Raw genomic sequence first — 12,632 nt, forward strand, 5'->3', positions numbered from 1 at the left:
TAAGACCGGAAATTGGGTCCAATGAAATTGAAAGCAAATAAAAAGTATAAAGACATGTTAGTCATATTTTATTGTGCGTATAGGTTCCTGGTTCTTCACATGGCAGAAAGAATTTGCATTTAAAAGAAAATATTAAAAAAAACATAATAATTTGTTTATGAAACAAGACCGTGAGGAGCTGAATTTGACGGTATTCTGCAGAACGCAAACAATCCACATTGTTAAATAACTGAGTAAGGTATATAATTTTGTCCCTCTCTATTTGTTGTGTATTATGAATCCACTTCTCTTTGCAGAATTGATCTAATTGTATGATGATTTTAATATGAAAACCAATTGTGAATAAGAGTTTGTTAATCTTTTGGCACTATAATCATCTACGCTCCTCTCACTTCCAGCCCTATTTGCATTTGTTCCTTTCTGCAGAATATTATCTAATTAGTAGTAAGAATACTGAAGGAATTATATAGGCCTACTTAGACAGTTTGGTCATTACAAAAAAAATATCAAGAAACGTAAGTATAACATGTGCAGTGCATGTCAGATGACATTTTTATTCAAATATGGAGAGAGAGTGGGAAGGAGGATCTTTCGCATTACGACCATTGATTAATCTATGATGTATGCAACCCCTGGGAATGAGAGTTGAGGCAACACGAGGTAAATTGAGTTAAGATTAAATAAGAAATTAGATAAGATACGAATTAGGCAAAATATGAGATGAGATATATTCGATAGATATGAAATTGGATGAGATATAGCATTATATAGGGTGCCTAATTTTCTTAAAGATTTGAAGAATCACGAGAAAAGGTTTAGGAAAGAATTAACCAAATTTTTACATACTCATACCTTCTACACAACTGATGAATTGTTTATGCTTGTAAATTGAATTATTCTACTTAAATGACATATACAATTTTATATAATTCAACTAAAATATGTTTTATATTGACTTAATCTATTTACTATGCATTGTATATTTTTATTTAGCATAACTGATGAATTGTTTAAGCTTATAAATTGAATTAATCTACTTCATATGAATTGTACAATTTTTGTATAGCTTAACGAAAATAAATTTGTAAATTGAACTAACTTGACTGTATGTGTTTGTATAGGTTGGGTGATGAATTGTATATGCTTTTAAAATGATTACTAGTCTGTGTAGCTCTAATGATGAATTGTATATAGGCCTACTGTAAATGGAATGGTAGTCTGTATAGCTCAATTGATGAATTGTATATGCTATAAATTGTATGGTAGTCTGTATAGCTCAACTGATGAATTGTTTATGATTATAAATTGAATTAATCTACTTGATATTAATTGCACAAATTAGTATAGCTTAATGAAAGTATGCTTGTAAATTAAATTAATCTGCTTACTTTGTATTGTATATATTTGTATAGTTTTGGCCGATGAATTGTATATGCTTTAAATTGAATAATAATCTGTATAGCTCTATTGATAAATTGTTTGTGTTTGTAATTTGAAGTAGTTTGCATGATATGTATTATCAATTTCTGTATATCACGACTGGTTGAATTGTTTATGGCTTACATTTAATTAACTTACTTGTTTTGTATTATACATACAGCTCAACTGATGAATGATCGTTTGCGTTTGTAAATTTAATAATCTGATTGGTTATGTATTGTATACTTTTAGTAGAGCCATCGATGTAGCTCAGTCGGCAGACACGCTGGGCTGCTGATCCGGAGCTGCGTTCGGGCTTGGGTTGGATCCCCCTTTGGTCTTTGGTTTCTTCCGAGGTTTTCCACAGCCGTGGGACTGAAGCCGGATGATCTATGGCGAGTCCTCGGCATCAACCCCTTTGATTTGATTACCCCCCTTTGATTTGATTACCTGGTTGGGTTTTTCCGAGGTTTTCCCCCAACCAAAAGGCAAATGCCGGGTAATATTTTGGCGAATCCTCGGACCTCACCCCATCTCACTACATCTCGCCAAAATATTGTAAAAAATTGCACAAAATTGTAGAAAATTAGTAAGTTGTAAAACTGTAAAAATTTGTAAAAATTGTAATTGTAATATTGTAAAATTTTGACTTGTTCCACATCTTAAAGCTTCATTGCTCATGTAAGATCTATGGAATAAAATGAATGAATGAATGAATGAATGAATGAATGAATGAATGAATGAATGAATGAATGAATGAATGAATGAATGAATGAATGAATGAATGAAAAGTTAAAAAAGTATCCAATATTTTGGGAGGTGTTAGTATGCATCAGAACAAGGAAAAAAGTCTAATAAGTATGGGTCCTACAACACATACTTTCTGAGATCTGAACATTTGTTCATAGAAGGCGCTCAATGTGAAGTCCCTTCATGGCAATGCATTTTTTCTGCCCTCCAATACAGCAGATTACCAGATAATCATACCGTAGTTGACACCCCTAGTATGGAATAGTGATACGTCACAAGGAATACTGAAAACAAAAGTTTGGTTGTGGATATGAGCGGGGTTCAGCAGAGTTGGTGTTGTGCATTTTTGTGATCACCATGTTTGGGCTGATGAAAATTCCCATGCAGTTGAAGAAATAAGGAATCAGCACCGATTCTCAATCAACGTATGGGCAGGCGTACTTGGCGATAGATTAAGGACCATACGTGCTACCACAGAGATTAACTGGGGCCCGTTATCAGGACTTTCTTATTAACGTATTGCCTACCTTGCTGGAGTACGTGCCATGTCAGCAAAGAGTACAGATGTGGTTCATGTATGATGGCATACCAGCACATTTTTTTCCGCAATGAGCGTGAACACCTGACGCTGACACTTCAGGGCCGCTGAATTGATTGGGGAGGCCCCGCACCTTGGCCTGCTCGTTCCCCAAACCTAAATCCCCTAGACTTTTGGTTATCAAGAACAACCAGGTCAATTTCAAAGAGTGCGTGATCCCTTACGTCGAAGGGCAGAGGAACTGCCATAAATGGATGTCACATTGAGCACCTCCTACGAACAAGTGTTCAGATCTCAGAAAGTATGTGTTGTAGGACCTATGTTTATTCGACATTTTTTCTTGTTTTGTTGCATACTAGCACCTCCTAAAATATTGGATACTTTTTAACACCCTGTATGAATATGCCAAGATATTAAATGAGATATTAGCCGAGATAAAATGAGATTAAATGAAATCAGGCAACATTAGATATAGTAGGCCTATGAGATGAAATCAGACAATGTGAGATGACCTGTTGGATGAAATGAGATATGAGACAGGAAATGAGACAGAATTTGAAAAAGGAATATAAGATGCGATAAATATTATTACGATGAAAAATGAATGAAATGAAATATGAAATGAGATTAAACATAATATAAAAATTACTAAGTATGAGATAAAATATATCTCTTGTGGGTAAACTTTTTGCCCGAGAATTTCAAAACTGAAATTTCTGACAACTCTATAGGCCTAATGGTCTCTCCGCATACCAGCGAGTCCCGCTAAGGGCATTATAGACAAGCATCGATACATGGCTGAACTCTACACAGAGAAAAATTTATAATATTACTGGCCATCTCACTGCGTATCACCTTAAGTTTTCTCGTCACCCTGCAAAATGTTTATGGAATAAATCGTGTAAAGTGTGGGGAAAATGTGTGAAATGGACTATTAATAGAATGAAATTTGTAAAGTAGACAAAGAGGAAAACTATTGGCAATAAAAGTACAACTCCAACGAACGCAGTGATCGAAAACGAGCTTGCGGAATTCTATTCATAATTTGTATCATTGAACTGATACCATTCATTGTACTGAGATACGCGGGTTTGAACCTCGGCTAAGAGCAAGTGAGATAACCACTATAACACTGACGCCAGTTCCAGTCGAAATACTTCTTTTAGAATACCTTAGTTACTTAAGCATACAATAATTGGTGTTAAAAAGCTCAAGAAATTGAAACAACATTGTCGTTAAATAGTGTATAATAAATCATAACCTAGTCTGTTAATGAACATAAACCAGTTTTACTGTGAGATGAAAAGAAGAGGATGTTAAAAACGAGTTTAATGGAATCCAATCACGGATGCCGATATGTGAAGTGTAAAATCTGCCCACAGCTATCTCGTGGATCAAGAATCTGCCATGGAGCATCGGATATCATGATGGTGGTCCATTTGTACATAGTTCTATTTGTGTGCGTTTTCGAACAAGAAGAGTTTATCCTATCTAATACCCATATGGCGAGTTTGATCAAATCATAAGATCGGAGAAAAGGGGGCACGTCAGCAGCGCTAAGCCTCTCGCAATCCATCTCTACATCCTTCATCAATCGTGTGTGGTTAAGCTTTCATCGTCATTTCTCGTCTAACAGAACACAAAGGCAATCAAAACTACAAGTTCCTTCTAAACACTCGCTCTGGTGGAAAACATGTGAAAATAATTATACATGTAAAGACGCCTATGATCATCACTGAAATTACATAGATGGAAATCAAGATAATTTAAGGATTTTATATGAGTGTCCGGTGCATCGTAATATCAGGGTTATGAGTTATATAATTACTTTTTTTACGGATTCTTTATCTTTCGTCATAATTTCTTACTCTATATTTACTGAATTTGTAGTGAATGGATATTTTCACACGTGGGTACACTCAGCAGTTTGCATATATCCGTTGCCAGCTAACAATTCATATCATTACATACCACAATTAGTTACGAAATTGTGCTTTGTATAATTGTAACAGCTCTTAGTTATATATTAGAACTGAAATATTCCGGTTAAATTAACAGGCCTACATATTTCTGCTAAAACCGTCCATTACTTCAGATACATGTAATACGAGCTTATCGTCATTATCATAAATGTGTGCTTTTCAGATTGATCAAGGTACAAGTAGGCCTATATAGAATAAAACATATAATATAGTGTTCCTTAAAACACGGTAACACATAACTGACTTTGTTAGTGTTGCACTCGCTTCCATTTTCCATTCTAAAATTGATGAGCTACTTCCACTTATGGTAAGCACCGTAGAATGGCAGTAGAACGTCAACGTTTCGCTATTGGCTGTTTCTGTCTTGCTTGGGAACAGTGTTTGAGTAACTCTTTATCTCATTAATAAATTAAAGAAAGAAATCTACATTTTTAAATTGCAAAACGATAGTAAAGGATAAGCTTCAGAGTGTCGTAGTAGATCCAAATCAGCAGTTATAATTGGATCTGTGGAGAAATTAAGTGAGGATGGAATAGGTAATATTATTGTCTCTGTGGAAATTGTTTTGTCCTTGAAAATATCAAGAGGAAGGACTCGTCACAATGTAACCCAATGTGAGCGGGTATCATCGTCTTGCTAAGGATCAGAGGAGAAAACAAATCGAAATCTATTGTCATCAAGAAGCGCAATTACAATTTCTCAACAGCATCACTCCTTGCGATGAGGGTTGCATAAGGCTCTGACCCTGAAATGAAACAGCAGTCTTTTTTATGGGAAAGTATAGATTCTCCTACGTTCAAATTAATTTATTATTACCAATTATGCTTATCTTAAAATAATACTTATTCTCTTCTTTGATAGCAAAGGAATGGGTTATTCTGTAGCAGAGGATATCCTAAGAACAAACTATTAAATAGAACATAAGCCTATCACGCAAGCCTAAACAGAAGATATCTAGAGAATGCACCGAGATAGCCTAAAGAAGGTCAATTTTGTTTTCCGATAAAAAAAAATTGTTTCCGTTTCAAGATAACGTAAAGTCTTAAAGCTGAATTAAGAGTGGAAGGGTTAAGAATAAACTGCAAACGATTAGGGAAAACATGGGAATTTTCCTTGAAGGAAGTAAAGAGATAGATTTGAAAGTAAATCCCGAAAAGACAAAGTATATGATTATGTCTCGTGACCAGAAAATTATACAAAATGGAAATTTACAAATTGGAAATTTATCCTTTGAAAAAGTGGAAAAATTCAAATATCTTGAAGCAACAGTAACAAGTATAAATGACACTCGGGAGGAAAATAAACGCACAATAAATATGGGAAATCTCTGTTAATATTCGGTTCAGAAGCTTTTGTCATCCAGTCTGCTCTCAAAAAACCTGAAAGTTAGAATTCATAAAACAGTAATATTACCGGTTGTTCTGTATGGTTGTGAAACTTAGACTCTATCTTTGAGAGAGGAAAAGAGATTAAGGGTGTTTGAGAGCAAAGTGCTTAGGAAAATATTTGGGCTAAGAGGGATGACGTTACAGGAGAATGGAGAAAGTTATACAATGCAGAACTACACGCTTTGTATTCTTCGTGGCATAATTAGAAACATTAAATCCAGACGTTTCAGATGGGCAGGGCATGTAGCACGTATGGCTGAATCCAGAAATGCACACAGAGTGTTAGTTAGGAGGCCGGAGGGAAAAGGACCTTTGGGGATGCCGAGGCGTAGATGGGGTGATAATATAAAAATGGATTTGAGGGAGGTAGAATATGATTGTAGAGACAGGAATAATCTTGCTCACGATAGGGACCGATGCCGGCAATGAACCTCCGGGTTCCTTAAAAGCCGTAAGTAAGGGTTAAGAAGACAGGAAGACTTTGTCAAAACTGTTATACAGCATATTTGGATTCATTATAATTTCGAACTATAGAAAAAGAAATCCTAGACAAGAAGCTTTAAAGTAATCACGAGATTAAAATCGCCTACTCCACTAGGCCTATTCCACTGAAGACAGAGGAAAATAGTGTACAGTGTTTGTTTGAGAAGTAGATAGAGTGTAGTAAGAAAACTATCGCTTTCCAAAAAATGTAAGCCTTACTTCAAAACAGAGGAAGTAATCATACCGGCACCAACTTCCAATTCCGAAGAATTAAGTGAACCTATGAACCTTCCAAAAAGCCCTAGTAGGTAAGCCTATTTATCGAATTGGACCAGTTGACCTGAATTATTTCCAAGAATCCTAAGTCTGGCTATTTGATCGCTTTCTGGATAACCTAATATCAAATTTCTTGTTGAGATGGCTTTATAATTTTATTGTATGTGATTTGGTTACATTCGAATATATTGTTATACCAATAACCAGGGAACGGATTTATATGGACTAAAAATATATGAAATATGTAAATATATATGTAGTTATTTTTACCAAAATATGGAATTAAATATGGATTTTTACCAAAATATGGAATTAAATATGGACTTAAAATTATAAAAAAATGACTATGTACGTTAAATATTGGTACATTTTAATCAAACTAAACAAAAAATATAATGGACGTACCTTATCTTCCAATGTAGTTTCAACAAAACACAATTTTTATTGTCTGTTACCATAACAATAGGTTACAAACATTTCTTTCAAGTGCTGAAAAGTGAATCTTCTTCTATTGTCTCTGAGGATAGATTTATACTGACTAAAAGAGCGTTCGACGTCACAAGAAGTAACTGGTACATAATTCAATTTCACAATGTCTGCTGGGGATAAGTCCAAGTTAATCTTCACTGTTGATTCACCACTCATCACAGCAACAACCTTTTGTAGTTCTTCATATCCAGGGTTTTTTGAAAGTACAGTGTCCACCTTAGCTCTTACTGCATCTGCAACTTTACCTCTACCACGATTCAGTTGTTCCACAGTACTATTTATAATTTCAAAACTTTCAGATAGTGAAAGGTGCCTATTTTGGAGACTTTTGAGCGTTTTTATGATGCATGAAAATGTATGCTGAATGTGAGCTAAGTCATTCTTCACACTTATGTCACAGGTAACTGTTTTCGCAGTATCAATTGAGACTGCATCTTCAGAGTCCAATGCAAGGAGAACATTGTTAATAGAGTCTATATGTTCGGCATAATATTCAACTGCTTCTAGCCATGTACCCCATCTAGTTAAAATTGGCTTTGGTGGCAATGGAATTTCAGGGTACATTTCTTTCAACACGTTAACTCTACTGGGAGCTTTGAGAAATACTTTTTTCACTGATGAAATCAACAAATCTACTTTAGGGAAATTGTCTCTGACCACTTCTGCCACACGATGAAATGCATGCGCCACACAAGTAAAATGAGTCAATTTAGGATATACAACAGATAATGCTTGTCCAGCTTTGACCATATAAGGGGCAGCATCGCTAATAAAGAATAACACATTACCGTACATAATACCCTTTGGCCACAGGATACCCATAGCTTCGTTGAACAGTTTAACTATAGTTTTGTTATTGCACTTTTCTAGAACATCACAATGTAAAAGGATTCGTTCAGAATATTGTTCACTTAACAAACCGATAACTACATTACCAACAAGTCTACCTTCTTTGTCGGGAGTCTCATCAATGGAAACCCAAATTGAACTATCTTTAATTTCATCTCTTATCTTCTGTATTGTCTCATCGTAGATGGATGGAGCATACGTCTTCCTAAGTGTTGACTCATCCGGGATTGTATGTTGAGTATATTTTTCAAGGAATTCCCTGAAGACCTTATTCTTTAGTTTGTAGAGAGGAATATCAGCAGAGATGAGAGAACGGCACAGGTCGATGTTAAACTCAGATCTTACATTCGATGTTGTTGGTTGTGTTAAAAACAATTGTCTCTGCTTGGAATTTAGTTGTTTGTTGGCCTGATGTTTACTAGTTGTAATGTGTTGTTGCACCAGGAACTTTTGTGTAGATGATACTGCACACTGACACAAATTACAAAATAATATTTTATTGTCAGTTGATAAACCATCTTCTTTAAATTCTGAAATGTAACTTGTTAGTTTTGATTTTAAATTGACTGAATGACGTACTTTTGGCATATTTACCGTCTTTATAGTATGATTTACAAAACTGAACCTATGTGTACTCTGACTGGCATTTAACTGTTGAGCTGCACAACTGAAGTCTGTTAAAAATTTTAAATTAAATTAATACAGTTTTGTAACTTACTTTCCCATTGTTGATAGGACTGCTAATTTTCAAATAACTCTGATGTTAAAGGGATTACTGAACATGTGTTTAAATCTCTATTGTTGAAATGTATTTTTAAAAGTTAATGGAATTTTGTTTTGTTTTATTGTTAAACCTAATATAATATGGACTGTTTTATATGAAATATGGAAAATATATGGAAATTAACGAAAATATGTACTAAACTCTAAAATATGGAAAAATATGGAAAATAAAAGTAGGATTTTTCAACCCTACACATTGTGAAACATAAAGATAATGCAAAATATAAATTATATTAGCTTTATAAGTAAATATGTATTTACATATAAATCCTTTCCCTGCCAATAACGTTTACGCGCGTAGTGCATATGTAAAAAAAAAATGAACAGTTAGGAGACTTTAGCGTGAGACTTTCACAGTAATAAGATTTACCTTGAGATTTGTCTTCGACGTTTTGAAATAACTTCCTGGTCCAGTCATCAGGATCGTAATGCTCAGGACTCAATTGACTCAATTGAGTAGGCGTCCCTTTAAGGTCTTGTGATGACTAGTCTGTAAGTAGTTCCGAAAAGTTGCAGAAAGTTTCATTTTTTATTTCATTTATTATATTCCATAGATCTTACATTAGCAATGACGCTTTAAGATGTGGAACAAGTCAAAATTTTACAAGATTAAAATTACAATTACAATTTTTACAAATTGTTTACAATTTTTACAATATTTTACAATTTTGCAATTTTCTACAATTTTTTTTACAATTTTCTACATTTTTTACAATATTTTGGCGAGATGTAGTGAGATGAGGTGAGGCCCGAGGATTCGCCAAAATATTACCTGGCATTTTCCCTATAGTTGGGGAAAACCTCGGAAAAAGCTCAACCAGGTAATCAGATCAAAGGGGGTGAAATGAAGTGAGGCCGAGGACTCGCCATAGACATTAAATCTCAAGGCACTATTAATAACTAATATGAAATTATTTACTATTTACAATCGAACAGTTCTTATGGACCAGTTACGAAAACTAATCTGTCACGGAAACTAACAGATGACTATCATAAGCAACAAATCAAGCATCTGTTTTTTCAGTAATATACTACAATGGCACTGAAAAAAGTAACTGACTGTAAAATTAATTAGAATTTCAGAGTGTATCATTTTATCCTTTTAAAGTAATAATTTTAATACCATTTCGGTTTTCAAAATATACACTTTTATACAGTGTGATTCACGAGGAAACGTAAAAAATTTAGGATGTGAATTCTGAAGTCATTCTGAGTCAAAAAGTTCATATGAACATAGGTCCGTTTTCGAACGGTTACGGAGATATGGCTCTTTGATTTCACAAAATCTTCTGAGATTTAGAGACAGATAACGGACACATTTAAAGTTTATATTCACGTATGCATACATACCTAATATTCTAGACGTCGGGGTCGAAGTTTTCGCACATTTTCAAAGGTACCTCCTTCTGCTTCAATGCACTGTTACGCTCGGGCGTGAATCGCGCTCGGCGCTAGGGAGAGTTGCTAGTAGCTGTTCTTTATGCGACGTGCAGCATCCAAAATACGGTCGATTAACGCCTCTCTCGTTTCCAACTTCCTTTGGTATACCAAGTCTTTCATCCAACCCCATAGAAAGTAGCTAGCTAAATACTCTTTGATATGGTACCCTTCTGTTCGGAAAGCGTTGTTCATATTCAGCAACGGCACGCAAGAAACTCCCATCGCACAAACCATAAATATACACAATATCGGCGTATTCTGTAGTCGAAAATTTATAAGGCATCTTGAAGAACACAACTTAACACTTCCGATAACTATACCTGTATAATTACTGTACTGTAGGTAGCTGACTGAACTGCTGTGAACTGATAAGTGATAATCTATTTGTGTTATGTGCGGGTTCTGTGTCATTACATCAGACAAGGGCAGGCGACTGGACATTGTAATGCCCCACTACCCGGTTTGTGAGGTGAATGAAGTTCTCTTATCTACATCGCTCACAATGCAGATTCCAATGTTACGTCATTCATTGCGATCCGTGACCTTGTCTCACGTCTCACGTCTCACGTCTCACGTCAGCAGCATTTATGCTAACGTCTGATTCACAATGGGGCGAGACGTTTTACCAAAAAAAAATCCATCTAGCTCCGCCATCGTTCGAAAACGGACATATGTTCATGTAAACTTTTTCACTCAAAATGGCCTAAGATATCGTATCCTAAATTTTTTACCTCTCTTCGTGAATCACCCTGTATAAGAGTTTAGTTTCTATTTCATTAGATTTTGTAATACAGTATTTATGTTATGGATTAAATTGTACTCGTATGATATCAGAATGAAAATTATTGTTAATGCAAAAGTCTTTTGAAGTACGCAAGCTCTTGCCTACTGACTGGCAGATAGGTTCAAACAAATCTGTCCCGCAATCCGTATTTCAGTTAATAATAATTCTCTGTTGTTCTGAAAATGTACGAGTAGTTTTTCAAATCAGTCTGGAAAACTTTTTTATAGTGAATAATTTACCTGTTCTTTTTGGCAAATCTGTAGTTTCAAACCAGTTTGCCTGGCTGTTTTCCAGTTAATAAAATTTCTTTCCTGACTTCATAACATAGTTTCAATGTTGTTTGTCCTACCAAACATATTTGGTAGCTCATTTCGCAATTCATCTTTATATCAGTCAGTCTTAGCAAACTGTTTTTCAGTTAACAGTTTGAAACTTCAGGAAATCATTTTCTTTGTCACTATATCTCATTCATGATGTTTACTGTATTGTTTATTGTTAGTAAAATAACATGGACAAAAATACAATCTTAGTTCTTCCCTGAAGGTTATCTTCCTATTGAAGATTTTTGAATCACCAGCTTAAATTTCGTTTCTTGTGAAGTTCTTATCTTTTTTTTTTTTACACAATATCGAACTAGAATGTTATTCCTAGTCAATGCATTTCTTTCTTATGACCGTACACTATACATTTACTGTTCATGAATTAGTAGGAACGTGATTGTCCGGGATCTTTGTTTAAATCAGCACGAAACTTACCAGACCTATTTTTCAAATTGAACAAATCCTGTCTTACAATGATATCAGAGTGCCACGTAATACACCACTGTTGCAGTAACCTTGTAGCTGCTGTGCCAAGTTGGCAAAACAGAAGGTTGCAGGCGTGTTAATCGATTTGTTTTTCAAGCACTCCAATCGAGAAACGATGAAATAGGATTACACAGGATTCTTAGTGTATGTCGGGGAGCTTCTGGAGGGATTATGGCACAAAGCCCGCAGACAAACCGTATTCATTGGAAGATCAATGGAGTACAGGTCGATCAAAAGAAACTTGACCTCCTTTTACCGCTCGGTCATGGTAAATAGGTTTGCTAAATAATTACATACTCATTTTATAGTGTAAAGTTAGAGAACAAATTAATACAGAGACAATATTAAATATTTCAATTGTATTTATTTGCAGTAAGTTATCCTACTCTGCTATTTATAATGATATCTATATATATATATATATATATATATATATATATATATATATATATATATATATATAATCAATTTACTGTTCTGAAACTTTCGTACACATTGTGTCATATAGTCCTAAAGCTTGAATGAGTTATTGCAAGGTCACCAACTACCTTAGCATATTGAAATGTTAATCGTCCCTACATAATAAACGAACAAGTTATTTTATCTTTTGAACGTTCCGGCAGAATAATACACTGCCCGTTACAA

The sequence above is a fragment of the Periplaneta americana genome, chromosome 1 (genome assembly GCF_040183065.1).
Source record: "Periplaneta americana isolate PAMFEO1 chromosome 1, P.americana_PAMFEO1_priV1, whole genome shotgun sequence".
NCBI lineage: Eukaryota > Metazoa > Arthropoda > Insecta > Blattodea > Blattidae > Periplaneta > Periplaneta americana.